This window comes from Hemitrygon akajei, chromosome 5 (assembly GCF_048418815.1).
Source record: "Hemitrygon akajei chromosome 5, sHemAka1.3, whole genome shotgun sequence".
NCBI lineage: Eukaryota > Metazoa > Chordata > Chondrichthyes > Myliobatiformes > Dasyatidae > Hemitrygon > Hemitrygon akajei.
In genome coordinates, this window is record NC_133128.1 from 104530922 (window position 1) to 104549575 (window position 18654).

The following is an 18654-nucleotide window of genomic DNA, read 5'->3' on the forward strand; positions in this document are numbered from 1 at the left end:
GACAGCGTTTTATAGCGAACGCCGGTGAGAGCTCATGTGCGTCCTCCCTGGCCAGGGTGGCGGGCTCATCACGGAAGAACGGTTTAGCTAAAGGAGAGGCCACAAGTGAAAGGCCTTGACAACGAGACTCCTGACAGATCGAAATCATAAAAGGAAAGTCAGCAAGTTTTTCTCCAAATCTCTCTCTCTCTCTCCAACCATTGCAACACAACGGTCCCCAATGGCTGCAGCCTGCATGAACTGAGTGAACTTTATATTTCCATCGGACAATACATTATCCCCTAGACAATGATAGAGCTTATTTCTTATTGATTATTATTATACCCGCACTTTTAGATTTAGTATTGACGATGTATACTATCTGTATATTTGCATTGTTATTATTTTTGTGTATTTTTACTAATAAATACTGTTAAAAATAGTATCATCAGACTTCAACGGACATCTCCATCTTTGCTGGTAAGTGACCCAGTTACGGGGTTCGTAACAACGTGGGGCCTCGTCTCAAGATTTGATACCAAATTCGAGGGCCAATAAATTGGGCTTTTAAGTCCAAACTTGGATCTGGTTGCGCGGGTAACCAGACGGGAAACCAGCAAAGATTGACGAATTTATAGAAAACCCGACTCTGGAGGTGCTAGAGGCTGCCACAAAGTCGGACTTGATAAATATTGCAAAAGGTCTAAACCTCACAGAGGTGAGGTTGTCAATGAAAAAGCGGGAGGTGCGGAGGGCCATAACTCAGTATTATATTGACAAGAATGTGTTTTCGGCTGAGGTATTGGCAAATATCCCTGAAAAGGCACCAGCTAGTGGGATGGCTCAGTGGGAGTTGGAGAAATTAAGGTTGGAACATGAAATTAATTTAAAACAGCTGGAAGCAGCTGAAAAAGAGAAGGAAAGGGCCGAAAAAGAGAAGGAGAGAGCCGAAAAGGAGAAGGAGAGAGCCGAAAAGGAGAGGGAGTATGAGCAGAAGGAGAAACAGAGGCAACATGAGATGGACCTGGAGAAGTTAAGGCAAGAGCGAAGAGCTCAAGGGTCAGACCGAGAGGAGAGATTTAATGTTAGTAGGGAGTTTAGGTTAGTACCTCCGTTCGAGGAGACGGATGTTGATAGTTATTTCTTGCATTTTGAAAAGGTGGCAGTGAGTCAGAAGTGGCCCAAAGATCAGTGGGTGGCGTTGTTACGAAGTGTGTTAAAAGGGAAGGCACAACGGGCATATGCGGCGTTGTCCATGGAGGAGGAGGAGGAGTCTGAGAATTATGAGAGAGTAAAGGAGGCCATTCTTCAGACCTACGAATTGGTACCTGAGGCCTATAGACAAAAATCAGAAATTTAAAGAAAGGGTGGAATCAGACGTATGCAGAGTTTGCCTATGAGAAGGGTGTGCTCTTGGATCGTTGGTGTGCAGCAGAAATGGTGGAAGAGGATTTTTGGCATCTCAGGGAGTTAATTCTGATTGAGGAATTTAAAGGTTGTGTTTCGGATGATATCCGGATGTATTTGAACGAGAAGCCAAATAAGTCCATATCTGAATTTGCTAGGTTCGCAGATGAATATGCCCTAACCCACAAGACAAAGTTTTCCTCGAATAAAAGTTACCAGAAAGACTGTGGGAACGGTAGAGAAATCCCACCGGCTAAGGGAGAAACTAAGCCGGGAGCTAGCGGTAAAAATGAGGAAGAAAGGCAAGACGGCAGGAGAGGTCCTGGCTTGACCTGTTTTAGTTGTGGAAAGGTGGGTCATATTGCATCTAAGTGCTTTGCTCTGAGGAAGGAGACAGCAAAAGGGAAAGCAGCAGTCCCTACAGGATGTATTGTGGTGATCAGTAAATCGACGAGAAAGCCCCAGGTAGACAGAATATGAGAGGGGCCTGAGAAATTTATTTCAGAAGGAACCGTGCCTGTGAAAGAGGGAGACACACCAGTTCCAGTGCGGATCTGGAGAGACACTGGAGCTGAGCTGTCATTGATTCACAGTACGGTACAAGATTTTGGTCCCGAGACTGGAGAGGTAGCTTTGAGAGACATAGGAAAAGGGACAGAAGCTGTGCCTTTGCATAGGATCATTATAAATTGTGAGCTGGTATCTGGACCAGTTGAAATAGGGGAGCGATCAGAATTTCCGAGAACTGACGTAGACATCCTTCTGGGTAACAATTTAGCTGGTGGTGACATTTGGTCGGCCATGGAGCTGACGAGCCAGCCTGTAAGTGTTGAGGACCCGCCGCTAGATTCCAAGATCTATCCCGCATGCGCGACCACTTGCAGCATGTCGAGAAAGGCAGCTGAGAAAGAGGCCAGTATCGATTTGGCCGAGACGTTTTTACCGACCCTGTACCAAGAGGGGTTAGAGGGTGGTAAAACGGAGAATAGGGAGGTGAAAGAGAGTAAAGGGGAGGAGGTAGGCCTACCCTTAGCAAGAAGAGAATTTGTACGAGAGCAGGGACGTAACAAGGAGCTGGTAGCATTGAGAGAGTCAGTTCTTTCTGAGACCGAGAATGAGACAGAGCCAGAGGGTTACTACCTGAAAGAGGGTGTGTTGATGAGAAAATGGAGGCCCCCCACGGTGCCGGTCGATGAGGATTGGGCGGTGGTACATCAGGTAGTAGTTCCGAAAGTGTATCGGGACGAAATTTTGAACTTAGCTCATAAGGGACCCTTAGGTGGGCATTTGGGAGTAAAGAAGACAGTGGATTGGGTTATGAAAGATTTCTATTGGCCAAACCTGAGAAAAGATATTGCTGATTATTGTAAAAGGTGCCATACATGTCAGGTGGTAGGAAAGCCGAACCAAGTTATCCCTAAGGCACCCCTCCGACCCATCCCCACATGTGAGGAGCCTTTCTCCCGAGTCATTGTGGATTTTGTGGGTCCTTTACCTAAAACTGCGAGTGGGCGGCAGTACGTCATGACTATGATGTGTGCCACTACACGATTTCCAGAGGCTGTGTCTCTGGGAAATATTAGGACCCCTGTGGTGGTAAAGGCCCTCATTAAATTCTTTACCACAGTGGGGCTGCCTAAGGAAATACAGTCGGATCAGGGGAGTACATTTACATCCAGAGCATTTCAGCAGATGATGACCCAGCTGGGGGTCAAACAAATTTTAGCTTCTGCATACCATCCGGAGGAGCATTGGAAAGATCCCACGCTACACTAAAGACCATGATTAAAACTTATTGTCAGGAAAACGTTCGAGACTGGGATGATGCTTTACCACTTCTGTTATTTGCAGTAAGGGATACATTTCAGGGATCTCTGGGGTTCAGTCCGTTTGAGCTCGTTTTTGGTCACAGGCCCAGGGAACCTTTAACCCTACTTAAAGAGAAGTGGTCTAGTCTGAACGTTCAAGTCAGTGTGATTGACTATGTTTTAAAATTCCGGGAAAGGCTGCATAAGGTATGCGCCTTGGCAAGAGAAAACCTTAAAGACTCCCAGATCAAAATGAGCCAATGGTATAACAAACGAATGAGAGAACACGAGTTTCACGTGGGCGATAAGGTTTTGGTCCTATTTCCTGTAGTTACCAGCCCCCTACAGGCAAGGTTTCAAGGACCGTATAAAGTGCTTAAGAAAATAGACTCGCTGAATTATGTGATTGAAACACCTGATAGGCGAAAGCCGAACCAGTTAGTTCACGTGAACATAATGAAAGGTTACCATGAAACGACCCCTGCGGTGGTCGGTGCAGTCACGAAAACTGATGAGGCAGAAAGGAGTGTTGAGGAGGAACCAGAGCGGTTTGAAAAGGTAAGTATAGTACCCACCAGATTAGAGAACTCTGTTATTTTAGCAAGCCTTGCTGATAAAGTTAGTCACTTAGAGCCTGAACAGCGGGAGCAGGTAACACAGCTCATTAACCGGCATACAGATTTATGTCCAGATGTCCCAAGAAGGTGTAGAGGAACAAAACATGATGTGATTGTTACCTCGACACAGCCTATTAAACAAGCCCCTTATCAGATGAATTCAGAAAAGAGCCAGCTAGTAGGAAAGGAGATTGAACATATGCTAGCTGCTGGGATAATCCGCGAACCCTCTTCTGCGTGGTTGTCCCAAAACCGGACGGTACCATAAGATTATGTACCGATTACAGAAAGGTAAACGCTGTCACGCAGACAGATGTTTACCCTATCCCCAGGGTGGATGATTGCATTGATAAAATGGGGAAGGCGAGGTACATCACTAAAATTGACTTGTTAAAGGGGTACTGGTGTGTTCCTTTAACGGACAGGGCTTGGGAAATTTCAACCTTTGTCACCCCATCCGGGTTGTACGAGTACAATGTTATGCCATTCGGAATGAAAAATGCACCAGGGACATTCCAGAGGAAGATAGACACAGTGATAAAGGGGTTAACCCACACCAAGGCTTATCTTGACGATGTGGTAGTTTGGAGTGACACCTGGGGGGAGCACATGGAGGCTGTAGAAAATCTGTTTAAAAGGATATCCGCAGCCCAACTTACAGTAAACCTCGCAAAGAGTGAATTTGGTCATGCCACAATCACATACTTGGGGTATGTGGTAGGAGAGGGGCAGTTGACTCCTGTGCAAGCAAAGGTACAGGCTATTTCTGAGGTCCCTGTACCCTCCAATAAAAGGACACTGAGAAGGTTTTTGGGCATGGTGGGATACTATCGAAAATTCTGTAAAAATTTTGCGAATATTGCTCTCCCACTTACAAAACTCCTACGGAAGGAGGAAAAATTTGAATGGAGCAATTCTTGTCAGAATGCTTTTGAAAAGTTAAAAACCATGTTGTGCCATCACCCTGTGTTAAAAACACCTGATTTGTTAGATCCCTTCTCCCTGGCAATGGATGCGAGTGATGAGGCTGCAGGAGCAGTCCTATTGCAGAAAGCAGGGGATGGAGTGGAACACCCGGTAGCATATTTCTCTCGGAAGTTCAATGTGCACCAGAGGAATTACTCTACCATGGAAAAGGAATTGTTGGCACTTGTTTTGGCAATACAACATTTTGAAGTGTACATTTGTCCAGCGCAAAAACTCTTAGTTGTTTATACAGATCACAACCCGTTGGTATTCCTGGCTAGCATGAAAAATAAAACAGGAGGTTATTAAGTTGGAGTCCGATGCTGCAAGAATTCGATATTAAGATACAGCATATTAAAGGAAGTGATAATGTGCTCGCTGACTGTTTATCTAGATGCTGAATTGAATGTATAACTGTATTACACTGTAGTGAGAAAAAACCTCTTTTGTATTGTGTTAGATTCTGAAATCCTGTGAGACTCTGTATTAATTAATTTTTACCTGTGGCAAAAATCTTAGAAGGAAGGGGGTGTTATGAATGTGAAGCAACTCTGAGGGGCTGAAGGGTACAAAGTCGTCCCCTCCTTTTTGAGAATCGCAAGATCGCTATTATTTCGGGTCTGAGACCCAGGAAATGAGAGAGAGACATCCAGAATACACAAGGTTTGGAATGTGTCCTGACCTCAGCGAAACAGAACCACTGATAACGGCTATTGTCTCTTGGAGACGGAGTTGTGTATTGAGTACTGTACTATTCATTGAAACCCCTCGGGACAACCAGAGTGGGCTGGTTGAGGGATTGCATCATCCCAACCTGATTGACATCTGAGACCCCGTGAGTAAGGATAAAAGAGGGGTCTGGGGAACAACCCCTTTAGACGCACCAGGAGAAACGCTGGAAATCCAGTGACAGCGTTTTATAGCGAACGCCGGTGAGAGCTTGTGTGCGTCCTCCCTGGCCAGGGTGGCGGGCTCATCACGGAAGAACTGTTTAGCTAAAGGGGAGACCACAAGTGAAAGGCCACAACAACAAGACTCCTGACAGATCGAAATCATAAAAGGAAAGTCAGCAAGTTTTTCTCCAAATCTCTCTCTCTCTCCAACCATTGCAACACAGCCCCAATGGCTGCAGCCTGCATGAACTGAGTGAACTTTGTTTCCATCGGACAATACATTATCCCCTAGACAACGATAGAGCTTATTTCTTATTGATTATTATTATACCCGCACTTTTAGATTTAGTATTGATGACGTATATTATCTGTATATTTGCATTGATATTATTTTTGTGTATTTTTTCTAATAAATACTGTTAAAAATAGTATCATCAGACTTCAACGGACATCTCCATCTTTGCTGGTAAGTGACCCAGTTACGGGGTTCGTAACACTGATATTTTGCAGTGCGGACTTGTGTCCCTAGATGATCCTAGCTGGCCGAGCCTGAGGGTTGCAATTGTGGGGGCTATGTTTGGGATTGATTCCATTGGATGTTGTGTGATTGCCCTGAGCATTGAACCAGTGGGCTGTGTGTTTAAATCTGTGCTGGTATGGATGCTGCTGGGGTGGAGTGGTGATGCTCCTCCATGGGGTTACTGGTAACTAATGTGTGCGTGCTGACTGGGGTGAATATTCGTACCCCGGATGAATTGCTAATTCAATTTTTGAGTATGGTTAAAGCTATTGGCAAAGCTGAGATCGTAGTGTAGAATTTTGATAAAATGGCGGGCTCAGGAGTTGTTTTAGTTCAGACTAGCACTGACATAACGGCAATGGGACTGCCAGTGTCTATCAGTGCCCCAGGTGAGGCAGGGCCATGGCCTGTCTATACTGTCAAGGAGGAGGAAAAGGGAGCAGAGCAGGCTGAGTCACAAGTTGAGTTTCCCATAGCTGGGGGCGGAGACTTCAAAGACGGGGTTCTATCATTTCTTAAAAGTGAGACTGCTGAAGGTGCTGGGCCACCTGAAAGCTGAAGGGCTAAAACTTTCCCTGGACAAATGCCAGTTCTGCCAAATGTCTGTTAGCTATGTTGGGCACACAGTTTTATGGAATGGAGTAGTTACAGATCCAGCTAAGATAGAGGCAGTGACCACTTGGCTAAGACCCCAGACTGTGAGCGCTCTGCGCTTGTTCCTTGGGTTCTGTGGTTACTATTGGAGGTTCATGAAGGGCTACGTGAAAGTGAGTCACCCGTTGAAGCAGCTTCTGTGTGGTTACCCTCCCTTGGGAAGAAAGGAGCGGGAGAAGGACAGGAGGGTGGAGAGTATCTTTATCAATCTGAGCCCTTTGGACCGAGGTGGGATGTCAACTGTGAAGAGGCCTTTCAGTCATTGAGGATCTGCTGACCCAGGCGCTGGTGCTGGCTTTTGCGGACCCCGATTGTTGTATGTACTGCACTCGGATGCCAGCTGGGAGGGCTTGGGTGGCGTCCTGTATCAGGATCAGGGTACTGGGTTGAGACCCATTGCTTTTGTCAGCCAGAGTCTGTCACCCTTCAAGAAATACTAACTGTAACGTTCTCGCTCGGGTGTAACGAAACGCCAAGTTAAACGTCGAGGTAAACCGGAGTCAATGAAAACAAGGTCGCAGTAAGATTAACCATTTACTGTTCACTCTTCACATTAATGTATGGTGAAAACTGTTGATAAAACAATACAAGATTTGTACAGTGTTTGTTTCCTTCTAAATATCACATTTACATCGTGAATACTTGCAAAGGTAAAACTACAATAACTACATTACATTAAAGTGCAGCATACAGTCAGCATCTACCTGCTCCGTTGACTGCTTTAAATACACTTCAACACAAACTATCCCGACTCTTTAACTAACGAAAACATAAACCTTATCGACCGTCGTTACTTTTAACAGAATCGGCGTTAACATTTTAACTCAACATATCGATTATCTAATGACTTACAGCGTTGCTTTCACTGTGTTTTTGGTGCGTAGAGAGAAACTTAACTAGCACTGTGGCGCCACATGTGAGCGACCCCCGCCCTTGCGTTTATCCCAAACCGGTATTTTCCCACAGGACGCGGCGAACCCGGATGTGACGTCATCGCAGCCGCGATATATTACAGACAAATGAATTTACTTAAACAATCCTAACTTTAACTAAAAAATGCTAACAAATTACTAAGCGAAAATATTATAAACTAAATAACTGCCATAAAGGCAGCACACTAACTTATATCCTGATGTCAGCAAAACTGGATGCCGCAGGCCATCGGTGGTTGGCGGCATTGTCTGCCTATGATTTCAGTCTGAAGTACTGGCTGGGAAGCAGGAACATTGATGCTGATGCTTTGTCCCAATGGGCGCATGTGCGACTGGTGAGGGACGAGGAGTGGGAGAGCGTTCCTGCCCCGGGGGTGAAGGCCCTGTGTCAGTTTGCCATCACAGTGAAGGCAGAGGAGAAGGAGGGGCAGGATCGAGCGGTGGATCTATTGGGGGCTTCTGATGATGCCATCCCCCAAGTTTATTGTTACCTGACTGCTCTGAAGACAAATCAGCTGCTGGAATTGAGTTCTGGGGAAGTGGCAGCTGCTCAGCAAGTTGATCTGGGCATTGGCACTCTTTGGTCCGCGGTTGAAAAGGGAGATGTGGCTCAGGCGAAAAAGATGAAACTTGCGTCGGTGCCTCCATTACTGCAAGGCTGGCTTTGGTTGGAGTTGAAAAACCAGATCTTATGCTGGTCACCCGCAGACCGACCCCGGCGTTGCCAACTGGTTCTGCCTGAGAAGTATTGGAGGACTACATCGAAGTCACTTTATGATGGGACTCCCCAGGAGGCGCTCATGGCATGAGACACACTTTGGCTTTGCTCCATTCCTTTTACTTCTTTTACCCATAATCACCCTTAATTACCTTATTTACACCTACACTAAAGAGTTTATACCACAGATATATTTTTTGAGCTTTGATTTTAATTTGCTGGAAATGCATACCAGAGCACGAGAAGGTAAAACCGGGAAAGACCCCAACGGCAATGGCAAAAAAAGATGGTGACTCTAAATCACCCAAGCAAGTCCCACTAACTTTTGAAACAATGTTGAAGCTTCTAGATGAAAAACTCAGCCAAAGATTCTCCATGTTTGGAGGAGTTTTAAAGACGGTTAAAGACAGTATTAAATTATTTAGACATGAAATTGAACTACAACAAGCAAGAATTTCAGAACTCGATGAAGCTGCTTGCCAGAGAGATCGAAAGATTGAAACTTTGGAACAAAATCTATCTTCGACCTCTCAATTGTTGGAACATTATAAATCCAAAGTTATCAACCTCGAAAATCGATTCCGGGGACAGAACCTGCAGATAATCGGGCTTCCTGAAGTCGTTGAGAGGGGTGATCCTATTGAATACTTTTCTCAATTTCTAATGGATGTGTTTGGTTCAAAAGTTTTGGATGTCTCCCCCCCCCGTTGATTGATCACACTCTTCGTCCTAAAACTTCCAGAGATTCTAAGCCGAGGCCAGTTGTTATTCGTCTCCACTATGCTTATATCAAGGATTGTTTGATTCGAATTGCCCGTCGGAAGGGTATGATCGAATTTCAAAGTTTCAAATTTCGCTTCGATTTTAGTCCTGAAGTTCTGAGGAAACAGATGTCTTTTAAATCCATGATGTATGAGTTTCATCCAAAAGGTTTTAAACAAGCTCTGTTGTTTCCAGCGCATTTGAGAATTGTCCTTTCTGATAATTCTCACCGATTGTTTAATTCTCCAATTGAAGCTCAACGATTTCTCGAGGATCACCATTTGTCGGTTATGGATTAATTAATGTACCATTTTTTTATCATCTCTGTTTTTATTTGTTTTTTTTAAGCTAATAATTAGCTTATAGATCTAGACCTTTATAATTTGAGGGTCTTTGCTTTCGGTCTGTAGTGCAGGTATTTCTTGTATGTCTAGATAAAAGCTTTCTTTTTCCTTTAGCTCTTTTTATTTTAATCTTTCGATTCTGAAAGTAATTAAATAAAGGATTTGGTGTTTGATTCTTCTTTCTTTGAAATTCTTACAGGGAAGTACTCAGACTTTTTTGGGTTTTTTTCAGGGTGTCGTCCTGCCTTCTTCCCATAAGAACTTATTCTTTTGATACATCATTTTCAATCATTTATGTTTGAAAATAACTAACAATATGAAATGGCGCTTGTTCTTTTTTCGAAATATTAGTATGGTACTATGTTTTATGTTCTAATAAGATTCATAAACAAAATGGTACTCTGATGGTTGATCATGATGAGATAAACAAATCTTTTCAAGAATTTTATACTTCTTTATATCAGTCAGAATCTCCTGATGACCCCACTATAATGTATGAATTTTTAAAGAAATTGAATATTCTGAAATTATCACCCAATGAATGTTTAACATTCGATGCACCTATTATGGAAGAAGAAATAACAGATGCTATTTTTTCGATGATTTCAGATAAAGCACCTGGTCCGGATGGTTACATGCTAGAATTTTAAAAATCCTTTTCTACTATACTTTCTCCTTGGTTATGTAAAATCTTTAAGGATGCATTAACTATAGGTAAATTACCGCAATCTTTTTACGAAGCCTTTATTTCCCTAATTCTTAAAAAAGATAACGATCCTACTGAATGTGCATCATATAGGCCTATCTCTTTGCTGAATGTGGATTCCAAGATTTTTTTCTAAAATATTGGCAACTAGATTGGAGAATGTATTGCCTCAAATTATTTCTGTTGACCAGACTGGATTTATTAAAAATCGTTATTGTCTTTTAATATTAGGAGATTAATTTATGTAGTTTGCACTCCCTCATCTAGAATTCCAGAACATGTCATTTCACTGGACGCTGAGAAAACATTTGACAGAATTGAACGGCCAGTACGCTTGAGAAATTTAATTTTAGTCCAAAATGTATATCTTGGATCAAACTGATATACCATACCCCTTTGGCTTTGGTATTTACCAATAATCAAAGATCTTCCTTTTTTCGGTTGTTTCGTGGCACTAGGCAAGGCTGTCCTCTTAGCCCTTTGTTATTCAATATTGCTTTGGAACCTTTAGCTATTGCTATTCGTGACTCACCCAATATATTTGGCATTACCCATGGGAATGGGACATACAAGCTATCATTATATATAAGGTAAGCTGTTACTATATATCTGTAACCCTGAGAAATCCATTCCTGCAGTTTTTCTCTGCTTGCTCAGTTTAGCAGCTTTTCTGGCCACAAAATGAATCTTAATAAGAGTGAACTCTTCCCATTAGATATGTAGGCTCCAATTTATAAACACTCACCATTCAGATTGGTTACAGATTATTTTACTTATTTCGGTGTTAAAATTACTAAGAAGCATAAGGATTTATTTAAGGTCAAATTTTTACCTTTAATTGATCAAGTTAAACAATTGCTTACTAAATGGTCCCCATTGTCTTTATCACAGATCGGTCGAATCAATGCTATTAAGATGATTATTTTATCTAAATTTTTATATTTATTTCAAGTGCTACCAATTTTAATTTCTAAATCCTTTTTTGATATCATTGACTCTAAAATTTCTTCATAGATATGGCAGAATAAAAATCCTAGGTTAAGTAAAAAATATTTACAGAAGTCTAAAAATGATGGTGGTTTGGCATTGCCAAATTTAAGATTTATTACTGGGCAATTAAAATCTGATATTTAATATTTTGGACACAGGATTTGGATGTAATTCAAAGTCCACAATGGGTAAATCCGTACAAGGGTTTTCATTGGTTTCTATTTTAGGGACCTCGCTTCCCTTTGTTCTTTCTAAATTGAATAAACAAATAGTTAAACCAATAATTAAATGTACACTACGAATATTGTTTCAATTTCATAAATTTTTTGGCTTGAACAAATTTATTCTATAAAGCCCTATTATATCTAATTTCTTTTTTCAACCCTCTGTTATGGAAAACGAAGGGTATAACATGTTTTCGTGACTTATTCTTGGATAACTGTTTCACGTCTTTTGAACAGTTGTCTAACAAATATAACCTGCCCAGGTCTCATTTTTTTAGATACTTACAAATTAGACACTTTTTGAATAATATGTTACATACCTTTCCAAATTCATATCCAACTGATATCATGGAAAATTTAGGTTTAATAGCAACTATTTATGATATGATTATGAAAATACAGCCAGATATATCAGATAAAATTAAGAATGAATGGGAAAGGGAACTTCAACTTTCTTTACCTATAGAGAAATGGGAGAAAATTCTCCAATTAGTTAACTCCTCCTCTATATGTGCTAAACATGCATTGATAGAATTTAAGGTGATGCATAGAGCCCGCATGTCTAAAGACAAGCTAGTTCGATTTTACTCCCATATAAATCCTGTCTGTGATAGATGTCTTTCTGAGGTAGCTTCTTTGACTCATATGTTCTGGTCTTGTCCTTTTTTGGAGAAATATTGGAAAGACATTTTTGATATTATTTCAACAGTTTTGCATGTTGATTTACATCCTCATCCTATTACTGCAATTTTTGGCTTACCAGTGATGGAACATTGTTATTTATCCTCTTCAGCTTGTCGGATGATTGCATTTGTTACATTAATGGCCAGAAGATCCATTTTATTGAATTGGAAGGAGATTAATCCTCCTACTACATTCCAATGGTTTTCCCAAATTATATCTTGTTTAAATCTAGAAAAAATCAGAAGTGTCACTTTTGACCCTTCAGTTAAATTCAAAGAAACTTGGAGACCATTTATTCAACACTTTCATATGATGTAACTTGACCTTTTTTGAATCCTTTTTATTAACGTTAAATATATGGACAGAGGAGCAGAGCTATTGACATTATTGATTGTATTTGATGTAATATAATAGCCCAGCTTAGTTTAGTTTAGTTTAGGTTTTTTTTGTTTTCTAATTTGGTTTTTTTTTTGACATGTTTTCATTTTTTTCTCTACCATGTTTAATTACGTTAAGAGTTTGGGAGGCCTAGTACATTTGTGTTATCTATAGCTTTTACTCGTATATACTGTTTACCAACAATGTAATCCCAATCTCTCTGTACTTCTATTGTTGTTATGCTTATGTATTTGAAAATCAATAAAAAGATTAAAAAAGAAGTCACTTCATGATGATTCTGGACATTTGGGGGTGGAAAAGACTGGTTTTACTTGCCCTGAATGAAGTTGGAGGTTGAAGAATACTGCACGTCGTGCATTCGATGCACACAGCGAAAGACACTGCCTACGTGGGCAGCTCCCTTGTCCCACCTTCTGAGTATGTGGCCTCTGGATCTGGTGTGTATGGATTTGCTGTCAATAGAACCCAATGCCAGCAACACAGTGAATGTCTTAGTCATCACGGACCACTACACCAGATATACTCAGGCTTTTCCTACCAAGGACCAGAGGGTGTTTACGGTGGTAAAAGTGTTATGGGAGAAGTATTTCATTTATAATGGGCATCCCAGATGGATACATATGATCAGGGATAGGATTTCAAGAGCAGACTCATCCATGAGTTACTTGGCATGCTTGGAGTCGCAAAGTCGAGGACCACGCCCTATCATTCACAGGGTGATCCCCAGCCAGAGAGGTTTAACCGGACCTTGCTAGACATGTTCAGCACCCTGGAGATCAGCAAGAAGAACAAGTGGAGTCAACATATTGGGCATCTGGTTCACAGTTACAACTGTACACGAAATGAAGCTATCGGGTACTCACCATATTATCTGATGTTTGGACGTGAGAAAAGATTGTCCATTGACCTTTGTTTTGGGACTGATGAGGCTGACTTATCACTGAAGTCTTATCTGAAGTATGTGTCTGACATGGGGAGAGAGCTGAAAAGGACTTATGAATTTGCTGGGGTCGTGGCTGCCAAGCAGAATCAAGGAAATAAGAGGAGGTATGATCAAAAGGTGAGGTTCTCCCAAGTCCTGCCGGGAGACAGAGTCCTCTTAAGGAATTTGTGGCTACCTAGAAAGCATAAGTTGGCTGACCGCTGGGTGGCTACGCTCTATGTGGTGGAGAGTCAGATGCAAAACCTACCAGTTTTCTGGATGAAACCAGAGGATAGGAGTGGGCCTGTCAAGATTCTCCACCAGAACCACCTGCTGCCCCTGGGTCAAGAGGTGCAGGTAGACACTGAGCCTGACTTGGAGCCTACACCTAGTAAGAGGACTCTGCGGAAATGTGGGTGACTACAGAGCCCTCAACAGGCAAGGTTAGGTTGGCCCCCACCGCTGAGAGTGATATTGATTCGGTGGATGAGGACCTGGATGTGTGGTATATCCTACCTTTCGCTAACTCCCCATTGATTTAGGAAGAGACTCCCAGCCCTTCTCCCATTGAGTCAGGTGAAATGAGGGGGGGTGCAGCCTGGGTTGCAGTGGGACTCTGCAGGGGAGGAAGCGGCATTTGATCATGGGACAGAGGGCTCAGAGTTGTAGGTGGATATGAGTGATAGATTGGGGGAAGCTTCACCAGGTAGACCGGAAGTACCCCCTTCAACTACTGCATAGAATCTTGCCATCTTCAGAAGTTTTCTGATGACTCTGCCATAGTTGGATGCATCAGCAAGGGAGATGAGGCTGAGTACAGGGCTATGGTGGGAAACTTTGTCACATGGTGTGAGCAGAATCATCTGCAGCTTAATGTGAAAAAGACTAAGGAGCTGGTGGTGGACCTGAGGAGGGCTAAGGCACCAGTGACCCCTGTTTCCATCCAAGGGTTCAGTGGGGACATGGTGGAGGATTACAAATACCTGGGGATACGAATTGACAATAAACTGGACTGGTCAAAGAACACTGAGGCTGTCTACAAGAAGGGTCAGAGCCGTCTCTATTTCCTGAGGAGACTGAGGTCCTTTAACATCTGCCGGATGATGCTGAGAATGTTCTATGAGTCTTTGGTGGCCAATGCTATCATGTTTGCTCTTGTGTGCTGGGGCAGCAGGCTGAGGGTAGCAGACTCCAACAGAATCAACAAACTCATTCATAAGGCCAGTGATGTTGTGGGGGTGGAACTGGACTCTCTGACGGCGGTGTCTGAAAAGAGGATGCTGTCCAAGTTGCATGACATCTTGGACAATGTCTCCCATCCACTCCATAATGTACTGGTTAGGCACAGGAGTACATTCAGCCAGAGACTCATTCCACTGAGATGCAACACTGAGCGTCATAGGAAGTCATTCCTGCCTCTGGCCATCAAACTTTACAACTCCTCCCTTGAAATGTCAGACACCCTGAGCCAATAGGCTGGTCCTGGACTAATTTCCACTTGGCATTATTTACTTATTATTATTTAATTATTTATGTTTTTATATTGCTATATTTCTACACTATTCTTGGTTGGTGCGACTGTAACGAAACCCAATTTCCCTGGGGATTAATAAAGTATGTCGATCTGTCTGTAGTGTCAGAACCTGAAGAGTTAGATGAGGGGTTCTGGAGGTCTCAGAGAATTAGGAGACCATCGGATAGGCTGGCCTACATAGCACCAAGGGAACAGAATGTGACCCCTACTGTTTTGGGGAGTGTCACTGCATTTTACACCTGGATTGGGCTTTGTGTTTTGCAGGAAGGGTTGGTGAATTATCTCAACATCATGAGGACACGACTAAATTTGGTGGGGGTGGGGAAAGAGTGTAACATGCTGTAAAGTTTCACTGCTAATGTAATGGTTTCTCTGTAGCAGCAATGTTTGAGTTATGACTGGAGATAATGGGGCTTTGGAATGTGGGGACTATCCAATGAGAGAAATGTTGTTCTTGTGAGTCTGGAAGAGAGATTTTCATGGTCTTTGGTCGGCGAGAGGAGAAGAAGGAAGACACGTGTGGAGAGAGCTGGAAGACCACTAGACGGAGTGGGCCGGGAGCGAGACTCCAAAGGTTGGCAACGCTCAGGGGAGGTCAATGGTTGATGAATGGCTGTATCAGTGGCTCCAGTGTGCACTTTTGACTTTTCTCTTAAAACGGTCCCTTTCCCTTTATACTTTCTTTACTAACCCTGTATTCAGATTAAGATTTATAAAGTTCATTCATTTAATTGCATATGGTGTACTGTTTGATATTTTGTGGTGCAGATTCGTAACCAGGCAACACATCGCGCAGCATTGACACGAACGAGATTTCTCAGTTTGGTGGGGCCAGAACTTGCCTTCCCCTAGACGAACACGTGCCGGTCGAGCCTGAGGGTTACATATGTCAATAATTTGGATGATGGAATTGTTGGCTTTCTGGCCAAGGTTGTAGACAATACAAAGTTAGCTGGATGGGCAGGTAGTGCTGAAGAAGCAGAGAGGCTATAGAAAGAGTTGGAGGGGTGGAGCGAAGTCAAGATGGCGCTAAATGGCGACTCCTTTGCTTGCATCTTTGGAAAAGAGTCTATTTCTATATTTGATATCTCTGTTTTTCCTTTTCAAGTTTCTTTTAAAGACCCTGACCTGGAGTTGCACTCTGACTTCATTTCTTTGTGGGAATGGGACCTGCTCTTAGGGCTCATGACCAGCCATTTTTTGATATCCTAAGGATGTGGCCTGGAAGGTGAGCACACCCTCAGGGTTCCAGATTTTCATGGCTCTGGAGGCGTGTTGATACTAGACTAAAGCATCGCAGGAGAACACGGAACATCGGGAGCAGCAGGTTAGCTGCCATGAGTTGTGTGTCTGAAGAGCTGTGCCTTTCTGGGGCAGAATCTCTGGGTGCAGAGCTCTGAAAAAGTGACGCAACAGACTTTTAACATTGTAAATCAGCAAGTTGTTTTATTATGTCTCCCCTCTTGCTGTGAAACGGGGACACATCTTTGCCTTATTTGGGAGGGAGAGAGCCTGTGGTGTGTCGAATTACTGGGTGAACTAGTAGTCTTTGGGGTACTGCAAGTCTGTGTCTTTATTGATGCTTTGCTGCACGTTAGAGTGCTCAGTGAGGAGTGCTGATGCTTTTTTGCTGTTGGGGGTGGGGGTTGTTGCCTTGTTGTTGCTTGTGCGTGGGAGGAGGAGCTGGGGTGGCTTCGGGGTTCTAACATTAAACTGTCTTTTATTCATTGGGGACACTCTTTTTGTGGATGGTTGCAAACAAAAAGCATTTCATGATGTATATTGTATACATTTCTCTGACATTAAATATCCCTATTGAAACTTACAAATTTGGAGAATGGGCAAAGAAACGGTAGATGGAGTATGGTGTTGGGAAATGTATAGTCATGCACTTGGGGAGAAGAAATAAAAGGGTAAACTATTTTCTAATTGGAGAGAAAATACATAAAGCTGAGATGCAAAGTGACTTGAGAACCCTCATGTAGGATCCCTAAGGGCTAATTTACAGGCTGGGTTGGTGGTTGTTATGTATTTAATATTTCAGTTAATTTGAATAATCTTATATATATTGGATGATTAAACATTCATTTTCATTTAAATAATTCATTATGGGATATATGTAAAACATGTGAATTGCATACATTGTCATGCTACCACTTATGTGGGCGTGCCATGCGTAAACTTGAAGTTAGACCTGCATTTCAAACTCCCATTTCTAACTGAATTAGTTTAATGTTTTGAAGGTACAAAGCATTACATTGGTGATGAGATACTTTTAAAACAAACCCAAGACAGCTATCGCCCTGTTGAAGCACGGCGAGGTGTGCAGTGCAGCATATGTTCTTCCGAAGGGGAAGACATAGTTTAAAAAAAAGCAATAAACGGAGAAATTCACGGCTTCATAAAGGCAGAGGAGCAGGTGATAATAATCATAAAAAAAGCAGAAATTGCTGGCTACATGGGAAAAATTGACACATTTGATTACACAAAAGGTAACTGGAATATGTACAGTACACTGAGCTAATTCAGCAATATTTTGAAGCAAGTGAAATAGCCAATGAGAAGTGAGTGCCAATTTTGCTGAGTTCATTGGGTTTAAAGGCATACAGTTTACTTTGAAATTTAACTGCTCCAACCAAACCATTCAAAATAAGCTTTGCTGATATTGGCAAAGTATTGCAGGAACACTTAGAACCAAAACCATTGTTGATTGCAGAATACTTCAGGTTTCATAAGCAGAATCAAAAAGAAGGGGAGTCCATTTCAGCATGTGTGGCTGAATTAAAGAGATTGTCTGAACATTGTTAGTTCAGTGATGGGCTTAATAACACATTGAGCGATCATTCAAAAAGAAAGCATTCAAAAATGGCTACTAACTGAAGCACAGCTCACATTTAAAAGAGCAGTTGAAATTGCTGTTTTAATGGAATCCATAGACAGAAACGCAATTGAGTTGCAGTCAGGAATGAAAGTGAGCATGAACAAAATTGCTGCATCGAAACAGAAAACAGCCTGGCCGAACAGATTGTGTTACTGTTGTGGCAGAGGCTCACATACATTAAACCAATGAAGGCTTAAAGGCAAAGCTGGCAGAAAATGCAGCAAAGTAGTTACATACATAGAGCATGTCGGGCAGACAGAAATAAATGGACAGCACCGAGAAGAGAAAAAGATAAAAAGTCAAGTTGTAGTTCCAAAAAGATAATGATCACAGTGACACAGGACTGACTAGCCTTGAGATTTACAATTTGAAAACTAACAGTAGACAATCAAACAACACACACAAAATGCTGGTGGAACACAGCAGGCCAGGCCACATCTATAGGAAGAAGCACTGTCGACGTTTCGGGCCGAGACCCTTCGTTAGGACTAATTGAAAGGAAAGATAGTAAGAGATTTGAAAGTAGGAGGGGGAGGGGAAAATGCGAAATGATAGGAGAAGACCGGAGGGGGGTGGGGTGAAGCTGAGAGCCAAACAGGTGGTTGGCAAAAGGGATACAGAGCTAGAGAAGGGAAAGGATCATGGGACGAGAGGCCCCGGGAGGAAGAAAGGGGGAGGGGGGAGCACCAGAGGGAGATGGAGAACAGGCAGGGT

The 18654-nt window shown here is 42.5% G+C and overlaps 1 protein-coding gene across 1 annotated transcript in view; it reads left to right on the plus strand.

The window, feature by feature from the left end:
- Window positions 1-18654, plus strand: part of lrch1 (leucine-rich repeats and calponin homology (CH) domain containing 1) — a 502659-nt gene that overhangs the window by 19118 nt on the left and 464887 nt on the right. The gene's annotated exons all lie outside the window — the stretch shown is intronic.